The following is a 27,147-nucleotide window of genomic DNA, read 5'->3' as shown; positions in this document are numbered from 1 at the left end:
TAGCCAAAATACCAGAAAAGACAATAGAATGTAAAAAGGATAACTATAGTGACCAAAATATAATTTGTGAAGCGGTTTATCCGCGCAACCGCGTCAGCAGTTTTCCGTTATGCAAGATAGACAATGGGTGTAGCTGATGGGTAAGAATGTCCCATATCCACGCTGCCTAATTTCTCTTTACTTAAACTTGATGTATATATGTGAGAACATGTTTTTAGCATTCGTAGCAGGGGGACAATAATACAGTCTGTTACTCAGTGTCCAAGTAGTCTTGTACCACTGAATGGCTTCTTGCCAGCCCAAAATTGTCCCTGCAGTCACTGTTCTGTAGGCTCCTTTCACCCTCATCATTTTTGCTAGAACAGGAATAATCATATTTATCCATGCAAGGTGCCCATAAGTCTGCTACATCAATGCCGGAATTCGACAGGGTTACCCAACTGGGAAATGGTCTCTACAACACTGTCTTAATCATCAGTGGAGTAGTGTGGCTCACTGGTTAGAGGCGGCAGGCCCGAGAGCAGAAGTCGGCCTGGGACCAGGGTTCAATTCCCGACGCGGCAGGGTCGTGGACCTTGGTCAGCGGACTCGATAATTCTCGCTTCGGTGCTTACTCTAATTAGGGGTTCCACTCGGCAACTCTGGGCATTAGCTTGCCTAATCTCCACAACGGCCCCACCAATTCCGGGGATGCCTGGCTCCACCTTGGGGACTCCCAGCAAGGGACCATCCCACAGGGAAAGCCAGGACGGGTTCCCCAGAGTTATACAGCGCCAGGAGACCTATGGACGGGTAGCAGTGCGCTTTACAAGCTCAAAAACATTTACATTTACATTAATCATGCATGCCTTTACAACGAATCCTTTACCAGACAATCTCTTTAAATGCATGCTTTTGTGATTTAGTGTAAATCTGTGTAGTAGTTTTTTGACAAATTAAGCTACAAAAAATATTTGTATATCTGGACTATTGAGTTCGAGGGACTCTTGTGAGAGCCCCATAAGCTCAACTTAAAGAAATCGAACGTTCTGATTTTCCATGGGGGGGTATGTATCTTATGGCCCAACTTGCTCCCGGGGGAGTAAGGCTCCAGCAGGAGCGAGCGCTCTGATTGGCTGGCTGCAATATGGACAAAAGTGTTGCTCCAGTCATTACAGGACTCTGAGATCTTAGTCTCCTGTCCTAAAAATAGTTGGCAAAAGATATAATGGGCAGGGTAGGTATACCCTGCCCTCAGTAGGCCTTGTGAGGGGTTCTCAGTAAGACCACCCATGGAGCCATAATTCTTTACAAAAAATGTTTTCCACAATTCAGTGGTACTCCCATAATAATGTGAAAAAAATCCAAAATGCCAACCCCCATTTAAAAAACAAATTATTATTATCCCCAGGTTCATGTTAATGTTTGGGGAGGGTGTGTGTGTGTGTGTGGAGCCCCCTTCCCTGAGTTGATTATATCCCTGGGGGCCTCTTGGCAGGGGCCTGGCATATTAATAAAAGGGATGTGGGCAAGCAGCCCCTATCCCCAGCCTCTGCGGAGCTGAATAGTAAATAAAGGGGAGGGGTCATACGGCACCACTTCCGAAGCCTCAATGAGGCCCTATCGACCCCATCCCCAGGCCAATTTTTATAAAAGGAGAGGGGGCAAATGGACCCCCTCCCTGAGACACACTAGGGCCCCTTCAGTCGGGCTGAATTACTTTAAAAAGTAAGTGGGGCGCAACCTCCCCATGCATGCCGTTGTCAGCCTTGGAAACCCCACCCCCCAAGGGGCAGTACTTCACAGTGTCCTGTGGACCCAACCCCCGGGACACAGTGGTTCCCTGCCCTGGAGATGGCAGGTATACCCTGTCAGGTGTACCCTCCCTCCACTCTCTTGGGCAGGGAATTCAGCTTTTCTCCCTTCCGACGGGAGCAGTAAAAAAATATTGGAGCAAATAGAAAGTGGATTTTCGGTGGCCCGAGTGGCCACAGGGCACCACCTACAGATAAGAAAATGGGCAGCTCCTGCAAGGGGAGTTGTCTGGGGCTGCGGGGGCCCTAAGGCTTCCCCCATGGCACCCAACTTGCTAATGCTGTGGGTGCCCTGGGTGGACACCTTGACCCCTCCTACATTTAAAAAAAGTGGCTCCTGCCAGGGCAACTGGGGCCCAGGGGGGCCCACCACACCCTTAAAGAAAATGTACAATGTGTATGTCCTGGGTCGGCACCGGGACACCAAAAAACACTTTTGTTTTACAGTGAATAGTAAATCAGCGCAGCTTTTTTATTCATTGCTCCTTGAAGATGCGCCTCATAATGCGCTGCAAAGGCTATTTGCATTTTGATTTTTAGCTTGGTGATGCCACTGGAAGGAGCAGGGGCACTACCACATTTTTTTAATTCTGTGGGGGACTGCAGAAGTGCAGCAACCTCCCAGCAACAAAAAAAAAAAACAGTTTGTCTCCTGGGTCACTCCACCGCCACTCGGTGACCTCTTCAAACACGAAGGAGTATGGACCACAGAATAGGTGTAGGCACAATTTCTTTATTCTGTCAACATTTAACAGCCATACTGCGTTTCAGCCCCGGAGGGCCTTGATCACCTGACGAATATATATATGCATGTCTATATATCCGCATCTAAATCTATACATCTCTCTCTCTCTCGCTCTCTCTCTCTCTCTCTCTCTCTCTCTCTCTCTCTCTCTCTCTCTCTCTCTCTCTCTCTATATATATATATATATATATATATATATATATATATATATATATATATATATATATATATATATATATATATATCAAACAACAGGTTGCCCTCTTTGAAGATGTCACACACGGAGAGGTTAAAACACACGCAGCACTGGTAGCAGCAGTAAAGCCAGCCCGCTTTCCCTCCACAATAAGATCGCCAAACGCGTTTCGAGCATTGTGCTGCTCTTGATCACTGGCTGCACCACCACACGGAGACAGCGGACTTTAGTGGAATCTCATTTTATTCAAGTTTGAAGTCCCGCCCATGTGGGCGTTAGCAAACACAGCCTTCTGGATATCGTAGTTCATGCAAATTGTTGCCAGGACTTTTGATGCCAAATGTCAACCTGTTTAGGTGCCGCTACTCCGTGTACAGATATGAATGTCAAAACCACAATGGGTACGGTGGAGTCTTCTCTCTAAATATTACCCCCAGTGGGTGGGAGGTTAAGTGGACACGCTGTACTGCTCCCAATATGACCCGGTAAGCAGGCCCCCTCCGTTCCAGTCAGTGCTCTGGTTGCTGAGCACCGTGGATCCGCCTGGTCCAGCGGCGGGACGTCTTCGCGACTGAGCCAGCCGCTTCTACATCAAACAACAGGTTGCCCTCTTTGAAGATGTCACACACGGAGAGGTTAAAACACACGCAGCACCGGTAGCAGCAGTAAAGCCAGCCCGCTTTCCCTCCACAATAAGATCGCCAAACGCGTTTCGAGCATTGCGCTGCTCTTGATCACTGGCTGCACCACCACACGGAGACAGCGGACTTTAGTGGAATCTCATTTTATTCAAGTTTGAAGTCCCGCCCATGTGGGCGTTAGCAAACACAGCCTTCTGGATATCGTAGTTCATGCAAATTGTTGCCAGGACTTTTGATGCCAAATGTCAACCTGTTTAGGTGCCGCTACTCCGTGTACAGAAATGAATGTCAAAACCACAGTCTCGAGCATCCACCCACTTGGGATTGAAAAGTTTTTATTTTCTATTTTTGAGCGCTCCCACTGGGGATGAATCTATGGACTACCACACCCAGAAGGCCGTGCTGTTGGCCACGCCCTGGTCGACAGGTGGCTTAAACTGAACTGGTATCACAGCGCTCAGAGGTAGTCACTACACAACGCCACTGAGGAAGAGAGTATGTGGACTCTTGAAACGCGTCTGGCGTGGAACATTCGATGTGACTTTCCGTTGTGTTACTGCATGCAGATTGCCATTAAATGTGAAAAGATGACTTCGAGTGGCTTTCTTCGAATTTGGGTTCTTGCAACGTTGGATATATATATATATATATATATATTCACTGAAAAAACCATAGGTTATAGACCATATATAGTTAGGAATTAGCATTTACAAAACCTTGAAAATTCACTGAAAAAACCATAGGTTATAGACCATATATAGTTAGGAATTAGCATTTACAAAACCTTGAAAATTCACTGCAAAAACCATAGGTTACAGACCATATATAGTTAGCTGGACATTTTATTGACATAAAACCAATGAAATTCCATATATAGTTAGTTGCACTAACTATATATCGCGCACCCGCAATCCACTGCTGATGATGTCACATATTACATCATTCATGACATGGTCAGTGACATCACTGATGACATCACTGATGACATCTCAAATGACATCACTGATGACATCATCCAGTGACTGTGTGTTTCTGAAAAGTTTAAATATGTTTTACATATTGAAGAATGAGTAGATGTAGAAGTGTCTGGATGAAGGATTTAGTAGGTGCGTGACTGACTGTATGAGTGAGTGATTAAATGTGTCTCACTGAGTGCATGGGTTAGTGACTAAACTGTCTTAATTTGTGCATCATTATGTCTGTTGTTCTGTAAACTGCTGCATGTGTTGATCAGTAGCTATATGAGTAACTATATGGGTTATTGATTGATTGCCCAAGTATTTGTATGGGAGACTGAGTGTGTGTGTGGCTAGCTGGGAGGTGTGTGACTCTGTGCATATCAATCTGTACTTGTATCAATGATTGTATAAGAAGGTAAGTATGTGTTAGTGTATGTTTGAAAATGTAAGGTGCTCTATGTTTAACTGTATAGACAAGAAAATGGAAGTGTCATTGATTCTTTACAGGACTGACTAGGTGTGTGAGTAACTCCATGGATGAGTGGCAGACTGAGTGTCTGTATAGGTGTATGAGTGCATATGATAGTGTTGTAAAGATGAGTGATTGTATGTATGAATGATTGTATGGGTGAATGAGTGAAGGTGTGTGTAGACGTAGCAATCAGTGAGTGCGTATGTAGTAACTAGTATTGGTGTGTCAATGGTTTCAAAAATTATACTCTCTTTTTAACACTGGGTGAAACAGAGGTTATATTAAAATGTGAGGAGATGCATTGTATTGTCACATGAATGATATCATCAGTGATGTGGTCATTGATGTCAAATGAGATGTCATCAGTGATGTCATCAGTGATGTCATTTGAGATGTCATCAGTGATGTCATCAGTGATGTCACTGACCATGTCATGAATGATGTAATATGTGACATCATCAGCAGTGGATTGCAAGTGCGCGATATATAGTTAGTGCAACTAACTATATATGGAATTTCATTGGTTTTATGTCAATAAAATGTCCAGCTAACTATATATGGTCTCTAACCTATGGTTTTTGCAGTGAATTTTCAAGGTTTTGTAAATGCTAATTCCTAACTATATATGGTCTATAACCTATGGTTTTTTCAGTGAATTTTCAAGGTTTTGTAAATGCTAATTCCTAACTATATATGGTCTATAACCTATGGTTTTTTCAGTGAATTTCAATGGTTTTTTAATAGAAAATATCATAAGCTGTCGAATGTCAAGTACGTGGTAAGTAAAAACATTTTCGTGTTTATGCACACTGATCTGCTTTGAATGCTGCCCCCCACCCCTCATTTCTATTAGGAGTACTCTCTCTTTGCAGATAGTGAAGGGTAGTTAACGCAGCCCTTTGCCCCCTTTGTAATCCGTCGTGCCTGCTTCTCTCTCCATTTGATTGATTGTTCTCTTTGGTTCATTCTCTATTTACAAACAAGCACAGAGTCGCAATACTCTGTTTAGTCTTTGCAGATAGCGAAAAATCGTGTAAAAAAACAAAAGGAATCGAGCAAAATCAGTAGGCCACTAATGGGATCTCTTTTTGACCTCGCTAAAATAGAAACATTAGGAACAACCTGTTGAAAATAGCAATGCGTATGTACATAAGCGGCGTTCATTTGTGTTCACAGTACCCCTTGTTGATTGTTTGAATCGAGCATTGAATTGTTCGAAGTTGGTTCTCTTAAGGATCTTCTCTGCCTGCAAACGAGGAAGAATAGGAATATTCTCTCTCCCTTTGCAGATAGTGAAGGGTAGGTAACGCAAGCCTTTAACACGTCGTACCTATTTCATTCCTCATTGATTGATTGATTGTCCGAACATTGACTGTTTGGGAATTAGTTCTTTTTGGAGGTATTCCCTGTTTGCAAATAAACGTAGGAAAATCTTTGCAAGTAGTGAAAGGGTACGTAATGCGGACCTTTCTCCCCCGTTGTAATCTGTCATGCCTATCTACTCCCCACTGATTGATGCACCTGTTTCACCCGGACCATTTACTAGAGATACGTCATCTGGCCCGACCAGAGAGCACCCCTAGTGAAAAGGACATATGCAATAATAACGAAGTGATCACTGTATCCTGTTAACAGAAACTTTAGCATGAAACAACCTGGAAAGAAAAGAATAGGAAAACGAAAATCAGTAGGCCACTGATGAACATGAACTTTTATTAAACAACGAACAAAGAAACGATAACATAACGTAATGATAAAACCTATTAATGTCCTAGAAACAAGAAAACGTTAAAATATGCCAGTGGTGAGAGACCAGAAAAACAGTAAGAGAAACCAAATCACCCCTCGCTGTCCCACCGCCTGCCACGCCAAAAAAATCGATAGACTAGGGAAAATGCAAGTCAGTAGAACATCCGCCCCCACTCTGGAAACTTCCAAGGTGGGGCAGGGTTGCGGCTACGCCCAGCCGGGAGCAGCCCATATAAGGCAGGTCCTGCTGCCACGCCTCGGCCAGGAGATCCTAACGTAGGGTGTAGCCGGAGGAGAGGCCCAGGCCAGCGGGACCCGGCCAGGGGATTGCCTTTACAACGCTGAACAGTTGCAGGGGGGGGGAATGTCTCCTCGACCCTCCCCTCTCTCTCCCAGTCCTGCCGCGGTGGCCCTTGAGAGTTGCAGGTACTCCCGCCACATGCTCTTCCGGTCCGGCCACCAACGGTCAGGGGGCCGAGGCCGACGGGATCCGGCTGCAGCCGATAAACCAAGAAACCCGTTCATGGGGCCAGAGCCAGGGGCGTCCGGCCGACATCTACCGGAAGCCCGGCCCGAAGACGGACGGGACACTTCTTCTTTCTTGAATAATGGCTGCGACAACACTGGGGGGGGATGTCTTGCACATGCCTCCGACCCCCCCCCCCCTCGTCCTCATCGCCTGGTCCGGCCATAACAAATCTCAAGCGAGAGGCCGTGGGGTGCACTGGGAGGGAGAGACGGTGCGAACAGGCCTCTCCCGCCTCCCCAGGTGGAGGCTTCCCAGCTGCACCCTCAGCGCTCCAGGCGCCCGGAAAAGGGTTCTTCCACTGTGGCCATGCTGCAACGTCTCGCCCGGCAGGGTGGAGCCCGTCCGCTCATTTGACCCCGCGATCGCCAGTAGCTACCGAACTCTCAAAATGGCGGTCGACCTGGCAAGAGCGGGCCCAGCATAAAGAAATGGCCCGGTCACTGGTTGACTCCACCACCGTACTCCTCCACGACCTTGAAGATTCTAGAGGAGCCGCGGGAGTCTCCGACCCCCGACGGGGAATGACTGCCATGATCGCCCGTGGAGTGACGAAACTGTATCCGCGGGATGTCGGCGCTCCCATGCTGGCGCCAGCCTCACTTTGAATTACTAGAATCCTGCAGACCTCAGTTCCGGTGAAAGCACAGTGTGACCCGGTAGGAAAAATTGTTGCACCCCCTCCCCTTTTTGACTGATAGTTCAAACCACCGATCCTTTCCTTTGCCCTTTTAACGGAACTTTGGACTGCCTCCCCCTCTTTTACATTTTCTAGAGAAAACAAAACATTAACCACTACATTAGCATAGCAGTTGACACCAGAACTGTTTTCAAATTTAAAACCAACAACATCTTCAACAGAATCCTTTTTGTTTCTGCTGTGACCCTGCTACAGCACAGGCATTGTCCCCAGCAGTAATTCTGCAATGCCGGTAAGAATAGCTGTGGTGCCTACTGGACTCACTCACCCCGCGGCGCCCCACGCCGTTATTTGCTGGGCGGCAACTTACTAGACATCACTTTCGTGCCATCTAGATTTCAGCGCGTTCTGCTGCCTTGGAACTATTCGCACAACAGACCGCTACTGACAAGAATATTTCATTATTGGTGCTGTCAATTTCAATAAATCTATTGGATAATTCAAAAGAAATTGCCACGGTCTCTTCGTTGTTTAAATGTTTTTACTGTTTTTGTTTTGTTGTATATATTTATATGTTATTAAAGTTTTATATTCCTACTACTTTGTTGGAGTGCTATATATTTTTAATGTGACACATAATTGTAAAAACTTTGATGTACAAAGAGTCATTCCTGGAATCTTCCGCTTCAGGCTCGGTCCCCTCCCCAATCACAATACAGGATGGTTTTCAGATAGTAGGAACACGTGTGGTGTGACGGATCTCATCGGGTGTGGGCCTTGATCTACTATAACTCCTTTGAAGAGGGGTGATTCTTTACAGCTGGGGCCATAAACTACATCTGCAGGGCTAGGTGATAGCCTGGACAATCGGACACAGAGGAAGAGGAGTGTCAGAGGGTGCGGTAGTGAATAGGGCGAAAGGGAGGTGTCGGGCGGGCACAGAGTGTGATTCTCAGGAAAGAGCAGCGCAGATGGGGGGAGGTTTATTGCCCATGCATAAGACAGAGAGCGGGGGTGACCAGTGCCTGGGGAAGATGCTTGCGAGGGTGAGGAGCCATGCTACGAATCGACAGCGTGCAGAGAGTGGGTCTGGTCAAGGCATCTAAAATGGCTGCCGTGCACGACAAAAGTGTGGCATTTCAAAAAAGGCAAGATGGCGCAGACAATGTTTTTCAACACTTCCTCATTTCCTTCGAATCGAACGTTAACAGACGTTGGGGCATATTACCAAAGTTAAGCGATATTTATCGCTAACGATGCTTACCAACGAATTTTTTACCGCTAAGCATCGTCAGAAATTATCGAAGATAAACCTTGCTATTATCAAGGTTTATCGCAAATGCGATAATAAACGGCCGCAATGCATGAATATCGCTAAAAACTCAGCGATATTCATGCATTACCGAGCTAATGCTCTTAGCCATGTTATCCACCTCCCATTGGATAACATGGCTAAGAACTGCTCAGGGCAGGTGTTACTTTTTGGAGATATTCGCGCTTAGCGCGAATATCTCCAAAAGTTGGTAATAGGAGATAGATATCTTGCATGTTGTAATGCAAGTTATTGTGGTATATGGAACTCATACCATAATCTCTCAGGAAAGCAGAAACTGATCCTTTTGGGACCGCCTAAAAAGGCCTAGGGGGTGAGGAGTACTCTACTTTGCCCCCTTTTCACGTTCCGAACTATTTTATTTTACTCTCTTCTGTAATTACACAAAATAGCAGCGATAAGATGCATCGGAGACACACAGTGAGAGAAAGGAGGCCGGAGATGAAGAAGAGATGTCAAATACACATTGGAGATAATAGAGTGGCAGAAGGGAAGTAAATATGAGTAAACTTACCATGTAACATAAAAATGTTGCACTCTATACTATAAGTCTCATTTTATACTACAATCACTTCGCTACAACCTCATAAATTAAAAATAAAAATGAATAATGTCTCAAACAATTTTTGATTTCTAAATATAAATTTATTCTTCAGAATTTTCTAAATTTGAAAGAACTAGTAACATGTCCTCATCAGCAATTTCCTCATGAAAAGTCTGCAATGATGATTCTTCTAACTCTATGGTCTCCAAACATTCGATAAATTCGCCATCAACAGATTGATCAAAAAAATCATTCAAGTCATCTCCTCCTTGTGACAATATTTCATTATTGGTGCTGTCAATTTCAATCAATGTAGTGGAATCATTCAAGTCATCTCTTTGTGACAATATTTCATTATTGGTGCTCTCAATTTTAATCAATGTAGTGGAATCATTCAAGTCATCTCCTCCTTGTGACAATATTTCATTATTGGTGCTGTCCATTTCAATCAATCTAATGGAATCATACAAGTCATCTCCTCCTTGTGACAATATTTCATTATTGGTGCTCTCAATTTCAATCAATGTAGTGGACAATTCAAAAGAAATTGCCACGGTCTCTTCATTGTGAGTCATTTTATTTTGAAATTGCTTGCTGTAAATTGCAGAAAAAAATAATCACTTTCATTTATCGTTTTTAGTAATACATAATATAAAACTAACTTTATCAAGTATTTAGTATAACAGAAGGACTGCAAATAAATAACAGAAAACATTTTTCAAATTATCTTCAAGTGTACAACATAGTTCCCCTTACAAATTAACAACTCACCTTTTTAAAAGTAGGAGAAGTGTTAGTACTGTGTAAATCAAACACCAGAAATTCACCACCAAAAATTCCTCACAAATGTACCTCAGACAGTAGTATCACAAAATGGCTGTGGTTTCCTCTCATTTGACATATATACATAACCAATTAACTTTCATCACACACAAATACAAAACCAAACTAACATTTTAATTGGTTCTAAATTTCAACACTTTCAAATGTGTTTTCCCCATGCAATTTTCCATAGGACATTTACATACGTCTACAGCCTGAATGGCTGAACGGAATTACACCAAACTTGGCAAAATGGTACATCAAACCTAAGAGGTCAGGAAGGATCTACTATGCCCCCTTATGGTCATTTCCCCCTTCGCTTTGGCCTCCTCTTGTCTCTCAATCCTACCGAGAGACAAGATGGCGGCCGCTACGGACTGTTTGGAATGTTGACAGACGCCGGAGAACCAATCAGCTTCGCAAAGCTCCGTAACGCGAAAAGTACGCGAAGCGGAGCGCTGTTACAGATATATATCTTTTTTTTAACGTTAATTTCTCAAAATCCACTGGAGCACATATATTGAGACCTAGCAAAGGCACATCGGGCTACCAGTCCCTAATATTTTGCCAAGTTTCGTGCAAATCCATTCAGCCGTTCGATTATTATTATTATTTTTTTTTTTTGCCCCGCGGGGCCCTTTTAAAACCTCCACATCAAACGTAGGGGGTCAGCGAGGATCTACTATTCCCCCTTATGGTCATTTGCCCCTTCGCTTTGGCCTCCTCTTGTCTCTCGATCCTACCGAGAGACAAGATGGCGGCCGCTACGGACTGTTTGGAATGTTTACAGACGCCGGAGAACCAATCAGCTTCGCTTCACAAAGCTCCGTTGCGCGAAAAGTACGCGTACTGGAGCGCTGCCCGGTCCGCTGTTACAGATATATATCTTTTTTTAAACGTTAATTTCTCAAAATCCACTGGAGCACATATATTGAGACCTACAAAAGGCACATCGGGCTACCAGTCCCTACAATTTTGCCAAGTTTCGTGCAAATCCATTCAGCCGTTCGGGCTAAAAGTGAGGCCAACCGCCCTATGGAAAACTCAATGTTAAAAACACGTTTTGGGACCCCCCTTTTTTCTCGGCCCCCCCTTGACGAACCCCCCCCAAATTTTCAAGGGCTGCTCAGAAACAAAATGTGCCATTTTCCTGAAAATTTCAGCCAATTCCGTCCACAAACGCCAAAGTTATTAGACATAGAATTTTCAAAAATCCCATAGAGAAAAAATCCTAACTATATATACCTACTGGCGACCGCCAGTAGGTAATATATATATATATAAAAGAGAAGGTTGCCCCACTCAAGCCATCACACACAAAGGGGAATACCTCACACGCGCCACATGCAGCCATAATCACAGTGTTCTTGGTAGGACTCCTAAACTGAGTAAAATCCTAATTTTAAGACTTTCGGTATTCACAGAAGGCATTTAGGAGTCCTAAAGTTAGGAGTCCTAACTTCACTACTACTAAACTGAGAAAAATCCTACTTTTAAGACTTTCGGTATTCACAGAAGGCATTTAGGAGTCCTAAGGTTAGGACTCCTAACTTCTGTGAATACCGAAATGAGTAAGTGCCTTCTGTGAATACCAAAATGAGTAAGTACCTTCTGTGAATTTCCAAAAAGGTAGTAAGTTTAGGATTTTGTCTGAAGTTAGTTCTGTGATTCGGGCCCAGAGTATGTTATGCCAGAAGTAATTAGTTTGAAAGACCAACTTATCTTTCCCAAATCTTTGTGGTGTTTCAAGATTGTCATGCCTGCTATTTTTCTAATTCACCTTATAACACCACACTGAGCTAATGTGGAAGATTTCATGTCTTCAGAATCATATTTTATTATATCAGAATAAAAAGGAATTAATGATCAAAGCAACCTATGTAATCTTTTCCCAACCTCCAACCCGGATCAGAAGACAAACTACGAGTGAGGAGGTATGGTTACCCTGATGTATTCATGATATAAACAAATCTAAGAGCCTAAATGAAGCACATTTAGTATCAGTCAGGCACATTCTGTGCAAAGTATGATTTAGGAGAGGTGATTTTGTCCTTAAGAAGTTAAAACTTGATGAGTGCTAAACTGATTATGTGTAAAGTAAAAGGAAACCCCATGACCACATCATGCGGTCATAAGCCAAATATTAACCAAAGACTGCTTGCTTAATCATTGGCATATTCTTGTGTGTGGAAGGCACGGTAAAAAGTATAAAAGAAGCATCTGTTCCTTGTACTACTTCTTATTGGCTACCTCTTCCAATCAGGGATAAGGTGGCACTTTGAGTGTTTCATCAGGACAGAAACAGTTTCAATGGACTCACTACTTACAAACTCATCAAGTTTGGGTGGTGGATTCTCCAGAAAGCCAAAAGGGAGAATCGCAAGTTCTGCATCAAATGTACAATACCTTTTATTGACAAATCACGGAAATATCTTTCTTTTTTAAAAACTTTTTTTAATTGATTTTAATGAAATTAAGTGAAGCAACAATCAAATACAAGCAGATTCCACATATTGTGTACATGCTTTGATAAAATACTGCTGGTTCAAGGTATTTAAGTAATTGGGCCTTTTGTGGGCCTAGTAGTTTGTGTTCTCCCTAGTAATGTGTCAAGAGTCACCCTTCTCTTCGTGGTCAGAGCAGGCAACTCAGTCCTCTGTCGAAGCATACCTCCTGGGGCAGCCCGACAGTTCTCTTCCCCCTGGATTAGCATTCATAGCCAGCACCCAAGCTCCATCCAGCTGTGTCTCATCATTGTGCCGCCATGTGGAGCGTGCTGCTAGGTAAAGGTTGAGAGGGGACCATATATCACTTGGTCTGCTAGCTGCTGGCAACAACGGCCAATACTCCATCAATTGGTCCTAGCAGTACGCTGTGTCTGCGAGCTAGTGATTAACCTAGGGTAAAGCTGTCCATCCCCAATTGTGCGCTAATTGATGTTTGCAAGAGTAGTAGTGAGCCTACGTAGCACCATGCGGTATATCTGCTATGCATCCCAGTAGACCCACCATAGAGGTGAGGGATAGTGTTGTGCTACTGATGTCTCCAATTACCTTACAGACATTCCACCAATAGTCCCTGATCGGGGGACATTGTCATGCAAGGTGGAGGAATCAAGCATCGGCCGCACCACACCTCATGCACCGCATGTCTGTAAGGAGCTTCATTCTATGCAATTGGCGGGGCATACAATATATCCTATGCAATTATTTAACACTAGCAGCTCGTCCCGATGATGTCCGGTCATAAAAAAGCAAGTTAGCAGTGGTTGTAGTATGAAAATAAATTGCCCACAAAGTTAGTTAGTTAGAGCGGCTGCTGTACCTAAGGCAGTAGGGTTAGTAGTTCCCCAACATTATGTAGTTGTTGTAAAGAGTAACACGCACTCCTTAAGAAAAAAATATAAACATTATTAGCTGTGTATTCGAGGTGTTTGCACACGCTAATAGTGGATGTCGCTTGCAGCAGAACATGTGCCTCTGCTTGAGAAGGCAGTGTCAGGAATCGCCACAGCGACCTGTGCCTCAGCACTTGCTTAAGAGTCAGCGCGTGTGGTGGGCGGCCCAGTACTGTCGTGGCGTTGACAATGAAGCCGCGCGTCTTTGTGGGTTCACGCAGTCCTGAATGCCCCTGTACTTCCCTGGCTTGCACAATGTGGCCGTGCGTGGTAGGTGATAACGGGGTAAACCCTTTGCTCACCGACCTGGGTCAACATGTAGTTACAAAAAAAGTGGTCGGTTACATAACATATTCACAGCGTTCATTTCATCAGTTAAAGGTTTAAAAGGTACACATAAACCAAATAAATACAAAACTGAATTTAATTCAGCTATCAGCAGTGATATCCAGTACTTTCACAGGTGTTATATTTTAGTTCATACAATACAGGTATTATATTTTAGTTCATACAATACATAGCAATGGATGAAGTCATTATTCAAAATAGTGCTCAGTGGGTGTCAAAAAGAAGGGTTCCAGATTCAGTAGGGTAGGGTGTGGTTGGAATAGATGGAGGGACAAAGAAAAGGAATTGTGTCCTGTAGACAATTCAAAATCAATCTTAAAGCATTTCCAGTCTATAATAGATCACACTGTTCCCTATATAAACAATACACGGGGGCCATGTATGGCAAGTTCTATTGTGGCGTGTATGTTGGAAAGTAATGTTGTCGACGTTTCGACCCCGATAGTAAGGGCGGGTGGTTCCTCAGTTTAGGGTCTTCATCAGGACAGTAGAGATAGTGTTAGTGAGCACCTACGGAAATAGATACGTATATCACTCAGTAGGGTGAATTAAAAACTGCAAAAAGGCATCATTCAATGGCCCCTAAACTAGTGTACCTACATTGATTCTGGCGCGTAATGCAGTTCCACCTCAGTTGGAGACTTGCGGCGTTGGTAGTGTTCTGTGAAGGAACAATTAACATTTAGGAAGGTTGGCATAGGGCAGGTCAGGGAGGAGTCAACCCACAGTGGAGGCGCCCCTACTCACTAGATTCTTCTATGGATGGGAATCTTAGATGGATGTTTGGAATCCCAGATGAGTTGAGAAATGGCGTGGTACGTCAGAATCTGTGGATACAAAATGTATGTATCCATGTATCTGTACACCACTGGAAGGATTACACATTACCTCGGGTGTTCAGGTGGGGTTCGTAACGTTAGGAAGGATAAACTTACTTGGAGAAATCTTTTAATCATATCCATTAGTAGGTGTGGTATCAATCAAACACCAACTAGAAGGGTTAGTCTGGGAGAGGTTCTCTCACACCATCTGCAATAATCAGAATCAGAAAGACGGTGTTAGCTAGAGTCACTATGTACTTGTATTCGCCTAGGTCGACGTTACAAAAAGGATGAAGTTCAAGGCAGTCGCTGATTCCCTTAACAAATAATACCAATAGCCTCAGTAAAACTCGCACAAAAGTTGCAAGTTGTGATGGTTAAATCAGTCCCCTTGCATCCGTAGACAGATCGGGATCTCTACTTCCAATGAAGGACCTACAGCGCGGAGGCATGTTTACAGCGCTGTTGTGAGCAGAGAAAAGCATCAAAGTTGTGCTGGTTGCTAGGTTACTAGAGTCCCCTCGAATCCGTAGGCAGATCGGGATCTCTGATTCCAATACCAGACATGGGGCGCGGGGCCGTACTTCCAGCGCTGATGTGGGTAGAGAAAAGCAGCCCTGGAAGACCTGAAGTGCGGGGAAATGCTACACGCGCTGTTAAGAGCAGAAACAGGCAGCGCGAAATGGGCAGCCTCTCTGTTTGACGTACCTTTGGTTCTGCTGGAGTTAATCCTCGGCGGGAACCACCAGCGCAATCACGGCATCACTAGAAATGCTTGTGGCAGGGGGCGTGTCTCAAAGCGCGTGTCAGAGCCCCTCGCGGTGCCGTCGCTAGATGCTGGTACCGCGGGTGTGACTTTACTGCGCATGCGTGCTGACAGAGCCACTTATCCTGACCGGGTGAGTGAGTGTCAGGGATACTAGCAGTCTCATCATAGCGGCATAGTATCGATCTCCTATGATTGCTAACGCACAAGCGTGCGCACCCACATTCTTAGTGTTTAAAACGAGGCAGGATGACCTCGCAATTCAAGCAAAAAAGTCTCAAACATTCTTATACCACTGTGAACGGCATACTCAATTAATGACATAATCGTCCAGTTTTCGATATTATTATACATTGAGAGCTAACCTTGCATCCCTTTTAGATTAAAAAGAACAATGAGGTTAGATGTAGGTTCTACTATTTTACAGTAATGTAACACAGTATTCTTAGATGGTATTGTTAGGTGTTATCAACAATAAACAGTTTAACATTGGCCCAGCTGGCTACTGTGAACGGCAAACTCAATTAATGATAAAATAGTCCCGTTTTCGATATTAATATACATTGAAAGCTAACCTTACATCCCTTTTTGGATAAAAAGAAAATGAGGTTAGATGTAGGTTCTGCTGTTTTACAGTAATGTAACACAGTATTCTTAGATGATATTATTAGGTGTTGTCAAAATAAACAGTTTAACATTGGCCCAGCTGTCTAAGTGATTACATAATTCTGTATAGTGATGCATATCATAGTATACCCTTTTCTGTGCAGGAGGCATTATCAAAAATCAGGGATCAGATGTCAGTCCCGCTAGTTGTGAGTAGGTCGCATCAAGTTCATTAAGACCATTGTCCACAGTGTCCAAAGTATACATACATTTACATTCCCGCAAATTAAGTAGCGAATTCAAATCGCCCCCTCTCGGTCCAATCACAATTTTCTCAACCACCAACCATTTGAAAGATTCTGGAGTATGAGCTTTGGACATGAAGTGTTCGACCAAGGGGGAGCCCGGTGTCTGACATCTTATCCGGCTACAGTGTTGGAGAATACGCTTCTTTACATGTTGTTTTGTTTGTCCAATATATACCAGGTCACACGGACATATAATGGCATAGATAACACCACTTGTGTTGCAGTTAGTCATTGTTTTGAGATTCACCTTATGGTTCCGATATTCCCATACCTTGGTTTCTAAGGTGAGTGGGCAGGCCTTACACTTGGTGCATTTAAAGTGACCTACTACTTGGGGAAGATTCCAGATACTTTGTAGGGTGGGAGGAGCTGGAGTTTCTAGAAGTGAACACACCACTTTATCCCTGATATTTTTCGCCTTTTTGAAAGCGTGCATCGGAAGTTCTTTGTGGTCAATGACATCTGCTACTATTTTCCAATGTTTATTGACTGCCTTCTTGATTAGGTTACTCTTTGTGCAGAATGTGGTAACACAGACAATCCTGTCTGGATCGGTAAGGCGTTCTTTAGGTTGGAGCAGATCTTCCCTTGGGCTGAACCAAGCCCTCTTTCTCGCCCTTGTCACCAGTCGTCTCGGATATCCCCTTTCCATCAATCTCCCAATCAGGAGATCCGATTCCGAAAAGTAGTCCTCTTTTAGTGAGCAATTCCTCCTAACTCGGAGGAACTGGCCGAATGGTAGATTGTCACGGAGGCTACGTGTGTGGTGGCTCGAATATCGTAGCAGACTATTTCTTTCCGTGGGTTTGCGGTAGAGAGTGGTATGGAGATGGCCATTTTGAACTTTAATGCTGATATCCAAGAAGTCAATCGAGGTTCTACTCATGTTCATAGTAAATTGAATGTCTTGGGATTGAGTATTCAGCCATGTAAGAAATGAGTTCAATTCATCTTCGTTTCCTGTCCACAACATCAGCACATCATCGATATACCGTCTCCACATCCAAATGTTGTTTTCATATGGATTTCTAGATGATAAGATGTGGTCCTGTTCAAATTCCGCCATGTATAGTATGGCCAGGTCAGGAGCAAAGGCTGCCCCCATGGCTACTCCCTTACTCTGGAAAAAGTATTCATCTTGGAATACGAAAAAGTTTTTCTTCATTGCCACCTCCAGGAGCTCAATGATAAAGTCCGTTGGTACCTGAGGTGGTTGGACTCTTCTATCCAGAACTTTTCTCATTGTCGCCAGTGCTGGGTCTTGAGGAATGCTTGTATATAGTGACACTATATCTAGTGTTACTAATAGTTGTTTATCCTGGTCAAATGCAACATTGTCTACTTGATTGATGATTTGCATGGTGTCCCGGACGTAGGTGGAAGTCCCAGCTGCTAGTGGTTTCAAGAAAGTATATATATATTTACATAGTGGTTCTAACAAAGAACCACAGCCCGATACAATGGGGCGTCCCGGCGGTCTTATCATGTCCTTATGGATCTTTGGCAACGTATAGATCGTTGGGGTTCTTGGCTGTGCAACATTCAGATACTCATATTCCTTGGTGCTCAGAAAGCCCGAATCTTTTCCTCTTCCTGTGATCTCTTGAATCTGTCTTCTGATATCCCTGGTAAGGTTAGTACGGCATGTAGTATAGCTCACCCCATCTCGAAGTTGGGAATATATTTCTTCTTTGTAGTGTTGGACATCCTGTAGGACATTTCGCGCTGCCTGTTTCTGCTCTTAACAGCGCGTGTAGCATTTCCCCGCACTTCAGGTCTTCCAGAGCTGCTTTTCTCTACCCACATCAGCGCTGGAAGTACGGCCCCGCGCCCCATGTCTGGTATTGGAATCAGAGATCCCGATCTGCCTACGGATTCGAGGGGACTCTAGTAACCTAGCAACCAGGCACAACTTTGATGCTTTTCTCTGCTCACAACAGCGCTGTAAACATGCCTCCGCGCTGTAGGTCCTTCATTGGAAGTAGAGATCCCGATCTGTCTACGGATGCAAGGGGACTGATTTAACCATCACAACTTGCAACTTTTGTGCGAGTTTTACTGAGGCTATTGGTATTATTTGTTAAGGGAATCAGCGACTGCCTTGAACTTCATCCTTTTTGTAACGTCGACCTAGGCAAATACAAGTACATAGTGACTCTAGCTAACACCGTCTTTCTGATTCTGATTATTGCAGATGGTGTGAGAGAACCTCTCCCAGACTAACCCTTCTAGTTGGTGTTTGATTGATACCACACCTACTAATGGATATGATTAAAAGATTTCTCCAAGTAAGTTTATCCTTCCTAACGTTACGAACCCCACCTGAACACCCGAGGTAATGTGTAATCCTTCCAGTGGTGTACAGATACATGGATACATACATTTTGTATCCACAGATTCTGACGTACCACGCCATTTCTCAACTCATCTGGGATTCCAAACATCCATCTAAGATTCCCATCCATAGAAGAATCTAGTAAGTAGGGGCGCCTCCACTGTGGGTTGACTCCTCCCTGACCTGCCCTATGCCAACCTTCCTAAATGTTAATTGTTCCTTCACAGAACACTACCAACGCCGCAAGTCTCCAACTGAGGTGGGACTGCATTACGCGCCAGAATCAATGTAGGTACACTAGTTTAGGGGCCATTGAATGATGCCTTTTTACAGTTTTTAATTCACCCTACTGAGTGATATACGTATCTATTTCCGTAGGTGCTCACTAACACTATCTCTACTGTCCTGATGAAGACCCTAAACTGAGGAACCACCCGCCCTTACTATCGGGGTCGAAACGTCGACAACATTACTTTCCAACATACACGCCACAATAGAACTTGCCATACATGGCCCCCCGTGTATTGTTTATATAGGGAACAGTGTGATCTATTATAGACTGGAAATGCTTTAAGATTGATTTTGAATTGTCTACAGGACACAATTCCTTTTCTTTGTCCCTCCATCTATTCCAACCACACCCTACCCTACTGAATCTGGAACCCTTCTTTTTGACACCCACTGAGCACTATTTTGAATAATGACTTCATCCATTGCTATGTATTGTATGAACTAAAATATAATACCTGTATTGTATGAACTAAAATATAACACCTGTGAAAGTACTGGATATCACTGCTGATAGCTGAATTAAATTCAGTTTTGTATTTATTTGGTTTATGTGTACCTTTTAAACCATTAACTGATGAAATGAACGCTGTGAATATGTTATGTAACCGACCACTTTTTTTGTAACTACAATGTGGCCGTGCGGCATTGTCGGTCCACGCAGTCCCGAAGCCCACAGTTAGCAAATGGCCAATGCTGTCATGGCTTTGACAATGAGGCCGTGCACCTTTGTCGGTTCACGCTGTCCCGAAACACAGCGTGGTGCTGAAAACCTGCCACGGCGTCTCTGAATGCACACACCCACAACATAGAAAAGCTAATCTCATGCTGCAGGCGACGGCGTCTGTGAATGCACACGCCCACAACAAAGAAACGCTAATCTAAGGCTGCCGGCATCTCCACGCGTTACAATGCAGAATCGAACGCTATTCTCATGCCGGCGTCTCCATGCTTAACTATGCTAAATGCTGCCCGCACACGCCCCCATCGCAGAACACACCTCACGACAATATCGATCGATATTCCAGACACTAATCTCAGGTTGCAGGCGTCTCACACGTTACAATGCTGAATCCTCACAGAACGCACACGCCCACCTTAGAGCTGGCGCTACTTCCAACGGATTACTTTGTGAAATAACGTGCTTTGTCCCTTCTAATGTATATGTTGCGCTGGCGTATAGCCTATGTCCATCTGCTTTGCCAGACCTTTCCAATGCTGTATGCGGTGTTCCGGTTGGCGCTGTGGTTCCGGAGCTTACCCGCCTCAAAGGTTTAGGCTGTTTCTTTATATTATTAGTATGGATGGATAAGGTGTAGCCTGAAGTTCAGGGATAGTGCGCCAGTTTCAGAGCTGCAATATTGCCACTGTCGATCTGTTATTTCTTCACCTAAGCCCCCTGCCATTCTTCTTGCGCCCTTGATGGGGCGAACATGAAAGAAATAGATGCTGGCACAGTTGATTCAATAACAATACAAGCCGCACTCAGCTAGCCGCATTTCAACTATGAAGCGAGGTCTAAACTTATCAGCCAATGAAGCTCAGTTAGGCCGCCCAATCTGCAATCTTAATCATTTTAATCAAACTTCTTTCCCCGAACCTTAATATCTGATTCATTCTCAGGCGCATTTTTTGTAGATGCTTGCAACCAAATTTGAATGCTAGTTTAGGATACGTGAAGAAGTGAGTCAAATCACTGCAATTGTGGTTGAGACAGCTGCCTCTCTGCGATCAGATGTGCATCTCTCACTCTTTTCATTCTCTCACAATTTCTGCTATACATAGGATAGTGGCTCATTGAGTATGCTGTGTTTTTATACTGGCTTGGATCTTTAACTGTTCCCAGGCTCAGGTCCTCTTGGTTTTATGGTTAATGTTCAGTCTAGGCTGTTGCTGTTCTAGGATGTTGCCAGAATGACTGCTGGTTTGGCTCCTCATCTGAAGCAGCCTTTCTTGACAGAACATTTTGTATTCATTCAGGCTACTCATGTACTCAAGGTTACCTTTTAGTACATCCACCAATAAATGGCTATATTAAATTGAAGGTAGCATTTTGGTTGGTACCTTGAGGGCATTGATTGGTATGGCTATTGTACAAATGGTTAATGTTTATATTTTTAATACTCATCAATTGTGCTTGCTGCTAAAACAATCTAATGAAGCATGGGATTATGGGTTTTTTCAAGAATGTAAAGAGTCATGTCTCATGTATGTGTATGCACCATGCGCAGCGCAAGACAGCGCTGCTTCTTTCTGCCGCTCGAGTAGCTTCCTCAAATCGAACGGTAGGTTTCTCAACGCAAGCGGTAGTGACCATCTGCGGCTGCCCACATTGAGGAACATCGCTTGGAGGTGGTCTAGCGTCGGATTTTCCTCGCTCGCCAACTTAACATTGGTGAGCACAAGCGAGGAGTTTTTAGGAACTCAGTGTGCTCCGTGGAGTGCAGAGTGCAGAAAACTCCACAAACTCGGCGAATGGAGTGGAGTTCAATACCCAGCCCTAATAAAAGTTAAACATATAATGTACAATAAAATATTCAAAAGTATTGTGTAGTCAAAATGTTATGCATGCATATGTACTTGTAAATGCAGAAGAATTGATTCTCATAAAAAACAGATCTGCAAATGAAAAAAATGCTATACATTTTATACAATTTTCGACTAATTCATCAGTAAATAGTCAATCCAATCCAAATGTACAAAGGTAAAGAGCGTTGTTAAGATGGGATAATAGTTTAAATTCATCTCTATTACAAGCTGGAATATAACAAGTAGCAGATTGCCTCCACTATGACAAACAAATGGGGCAGAACCTAATCGTTGAACAAAAACATCTATTCAGGTCCACTGTGTAAAAAATAAGGTTTATTAATTTCTCCCCAGCAAGCAGATGGCTAATCTTAAACTATTATATTTGTATTTGAACTGACATAGCTTTCCACCTTATGGACCATGTGCTCCCAGAAATGTTGCTACAGCAAAATCATATAGTGGTCTAGGGTCTGTTCTTTATATTCATAGAGCCTTCGCATGATTCAGTGTTCCCAACTGAGTGCATACTGGTTTAATCCAAGGGAATCTAGGGTGTGTACAGGTTGCACAAGTAAACAGGACATGAGCTGGAGTTTCAGTGTGCATGTTACAAACGGGGGATAAACTGGATTGGCTAATTGAAGGCAACCATTTGGCTGTAAACACATCGAGAGTTAAAGACCCAAATCGATTGGCTCTGTAAAGAAATCTAGGTATTGTTTGAAAGTGCTAATGGTCCTAAATTCAGAGAAATCTATTGACAAAGAACCCACGCTTGCATTTTAGGCATCATTCTGTTCTATTCAAGACCAGTATTGTTCTCTGATTGTCTCTTTAGATGGAAGATGCTAATTGGGAGCATTTTCCCAGAAATCTTTGAGGCCCAAAGAACTAAATAATTTCTTAATTTTATTTAGCCAGCCTATTTTATGGAATCTGTCTAGCTTTACAGTATCTTGGTGAGCCTTAGCGGCTGATAACTTTGATGTGGCTCTTAGCCTCTTCCAGAACAGGACTGGTCTGATTTTTGCTTTATCTATAATTGATTCCCTACCCATATCATGTTTTAATGGGTACAGAGGAGTGCTAGAAGGACAAGACACTAAAGGCCTTACAAATTTATTTTCAGTTTTAGTAATAACAGATGAATTTTGGAAGCCCCAGAGCTCAGAGTCATAAAGAGCAGAGCCCACAACCTTCGAATCATAAAGCTGTAAGGGTAGAGAGATTAGTTTACAATAGGATGTACTGTGTTCTTTCAGTATAGCACGCACAACGTGTTTAAGCTTTTGTTCACATGCTTTGTCCTTGACATTTTGGTTTATACCCTGATACCAAGATACTCAAAAGCATTTACTTTTAATAGCAAAACCCATCCCATTGTCATCTTTCCCTTGTATGATTTGTGTTGGGTTAATGTCATAAACTTGGTTTAAATATGTTAAAAGCTAACCCTCGCATGGAGCCGAATTCCTCAAAATGATTCAATAAACACTGCAGTCCACTCCTTGATTGTGACACTAGTATATTGTCTTCTACAAAAAGTAAAGAGGGAATTTTTACTCCAGCATGGAGTACGCATAATTGCCGCACAGTGTGATACTGTACTATGTCATTCAAATATAAGCAAAACGGGGGTGGGGGGCCACTACACAATCCTGTTGGACACCCTTTTTGCTAGGATAAACTTTGTGAGTTGACCCTTTTCACCCCATTTCTCTCTCTCTCTTTCTCTCTCTCTCTATATATATATATATATTCACAGAAAAAACCATAGGTTATAGACCATATATAGTTAGGAATTAGCATTTACAAAACCTTGAAAATTCACTGAAAAAACCATAGGTTATAGACCATATATAGTTAGGAATTAGCATTTAGAAAACCTTATTTTACTCACACAAAACCATTGAAATTCCATATATAGTTAGTTGCACTAACTATATATCGCGCACCCGCAATCCACTGCTGATGATGTCACATATTACATCATTCATGACATGGTCAGTGACATCACTGATGACATCACTGATTACATCTCAAATGACATCACTGATGACATCTCAAATGACATCACTGATGACATCATGACACACCAATACCAGTTACTACATACGCACTCACTGATTCCTACGTCTACACACACATTCACTCATTCACCCATACAATCACTCATACATACAGTCACTCATTATTACAACACTATCATATGCAATCATACACCTATGCAGACAGTCACACACTGCCACTCATCCATGGAGTTACTCACACACCAAGTCAGTCCTGTAAAGAATCAATCACACTTCCATTTCTTCATCTATACAGTTAAACACAGAACACCATACTTCAGTGACATCACTGATGACATCACTGATGACATCTCAAATGACATCACTGATGACATCTCAAATGACATCACTGATGACATCATGACACACCAATACCAGTTACTACATACGCACTCACTGATTCGTACGTCTACACACACATTCACTCATTCACCCATACAATTACTCATACATACAGTCAGTTATTATTAGAACACTATCATATGCACTCATACACCTAGTCAGTCCTGTGAAGAATCAATCACACTTCGATTTCCTCATCTATAGTTAAATACAGAACACCATACTTTTCACACATATACTAACACATACTTACTCTCTTATACAATCACTGATACAAGTACACATTGATATGCACAGTCACACACCTCCCAGCCAGCCACACACACACTCAGTCTTCCATACATCCACTCATTCTTCAATATGTAAAACGTATTTAAACTTTACAAAAACACACAGACACTAGATGATGTCATCAGTGATGTCATTTGAGATGTCATCAGTGATGTCATCAGTGATATCACTGACCATGTCATGAATGATGTAATATGTGACATCATCAGCAGTGGATTGCGGGTGCGCGATATATAGTTAGTGCAACTAACTATATATGGAATTTCAATGGTTTTGTGTGAGTAAAATAAGGTTTTCTAAATGCTAATTCCTAACTATATATGGTCTATAACCTATGGTTTTTTCAGTGAATTTTCAAGGTTTTGTAAATGCTAATTCCTAACTATATATGGTCTATAACCTATGGTTTTTTCTGTGAATTTCATTGGTTTTTTAACAGCTAATATCTGTAGCTGTAAAATGTATTCTTTAGGTAGTGCTTTTCTTCATGAGGTCTGGTCGCTTCCATACACATACAGATGTTTCAAAGATGATCAAGAAGTTTATCTGAATGGAGAGGAATGCACTGAGACGCCAGATCATTCACTAATGTGTAGGCACATACAGTTACACGGTTCATGCAACAAACACCGACCAAATATGGCTTGCGTGTTGCAAGGCACGCCAGTTCCTGCTATCATCCCCACGTTCAAGTTGTTGGAAAATGGTAGTTATTTGATGCTCAATAATGAAGATTGTTCTGAGTTAATTAAAAGTATTCCTTTTATCGTAACAGTAAGTGAACGGGTTATTTGCTGCAGAAATGTTCTATTTCCTCCCACACATGAACATAGGGAGTTTTCAATCTGGCCACAAATACCAACCTTGGGACACGTTTCAACGGCATGGCAAGAATAAGAGCTCTTTTGTCTCAGAGAGAGGTGGCCTTGAGTTCGGCCCGTGAAACTTTCGTACTTCACATAGCGAACACCCGTACAGAGGTGCACACCCTTTTAAATTAAGATTTGCCTTTCAATTTCAGCAACATGTTTCCGACTATCTTTAACGCATCCTCCACAAAGTCCCTGTCGCACTTTTTTAAAGTTGTTACCAGTGGTCTCGTGACTTCATTTGAGAAAATCTTTGGAGTCATCCCTACTTCCTTTCATTCCATTTTCTCCACTCTGGTTCGTGGATTGGCATTTTTACTTGCATTACCAGCGGACGCTCTTGTGCTTTTTTACATTTTTAAATATGGATGTCCCTCCTATGCAACCTCACACCCTGCAGCTGCTGACACTGTTCCGCAATCGCATGCTAGAATATTATGGCACAATGCCGTTGGCGATATTAAGCACGGCATATGGATTATCTTTTCGATTCTCCTACTTCACCTGTGTCCAGCCTGTATTTCACTGCCTGACCTGTGATTTCGATTGGGCCATTGATTTGTGTCTCTGCGGACCGGTTTCTCCTGACGTCGACTTTAATCAGCTGATGACTCCTATCATTACTCACGAGTTGGTTTGTCCTGGCGAAAGGATTATGGCTGTGGCATTGATGCATGGACTACTTGGTCCCTGGAATTTACTGGCGGCAGCACAGTCTTTCTTGGAACAGAGCTTTCTTGAAAACCCACCGAGCTGTCCTCTGATGGTGATAGAGGATCCGGTGCTGGGAGAGCACGTATGTTCTTTTCCGCTTTTAAATTGGATGGCTGAACTGTTTTCGGATGAAGACGGTGACTTCCTATTGGAGGCTGTTGCAGCTTATTTTGCATACACAGTTATGTCATAGACCTTTTTCATGTTTGATATGCTGAGTACTAGCATTTCATTGACAATTCATTGACTTATTTGTCAAGTTTTTATTATTTACCTTGCCTATTGGCTTAAGACTCGATAAAGTACTTGGCTGTTTTATTTTTCTTTAGCATTAAATTTTCCTAGTTTTTAATGCTTTACCTTGCGGACCGTCCACATATAAACTTGCAATCTGCTCTCATGAGATGGCACTTCTATTATCTTATTCAGTTCGTTTCCGGATCATGGGGAGGTGTCATCTAGGTCCTGGATATCTTTACACCGTGTTAAGTTAGCATGGGCTCATTACCGGTTTAAACGCCATTTTTCCTTTTTTGCAACTTCTGCACAAGACACTTAGTTGTTGCTTTAGCTTTCCACCTAGTAGTTCATCGTGGTTTACATGAGAATAATATGTTATTGGTCTACTATCTGCTTTACTTGTTAAACTATATCTGTACAGCGAGTGCTAAAGTTTCAAGAACAACACGATACAGAATTGTTATGAGGTCTGATCTCCACGACTTCATACTCATAACATAAGTGCAACTTCTGCCAATTCTGGGCATGAGGCGGGTTTTATATTGCTTTGCCGAACACACATACACAATAGTTGATGCGGTTCACATGAAGAGAGAGCTGGTGTATGCTGATGTGATTCCTTCAAATCTAAGACACTAAAGTATGGGCACGCCCTAAACCAACACAAAGAGACCTTCTTAGCAAATAATATAATATGTGTATTAGGGAGGGTGAGATATAAGCAGCCGCGGGCCGTGGAGGGAGTTACGATGGGGCAGGGAGGCGGGGAGGGGGAGAAGCAGGGTGGAGCCCTCTCTACCT

At 43.0% G+C, this 27,147-nt stretch overlaps 1 protein-coding gene across 1 annotated transcript in view; it reads right to left on the bottom strand.

Moving 5' to 3' along the window:
• ACE2 (angiotensin converting enzyme 2) overlaps window positions 1-27,147 on the bottom strand; it is a 637,108-nt gene that overhangs the window by 570,866 nt on the left and 39,095 nt on the right. The window lies entirely within an intron of this gene.

Source organism: Lissotriton helveticus, chromosome 8 (assembly GCF_964261635.1).
Source record: "Lissotriton helveticus chromosome 8, aLisHel1.1, whole genome shotgun sequence".
In the NCBI taxonomy this organism is placed as follows: domain Eukaryota; kingdom Metazoa; phylum Chordata; class Amphibia; order Caudata; family Salamandridae; genus Lissotriton; species Lissotriton helveticus.
This window is presented reverse-complemented; position numbering and strand designations above follow the sequence as displayed.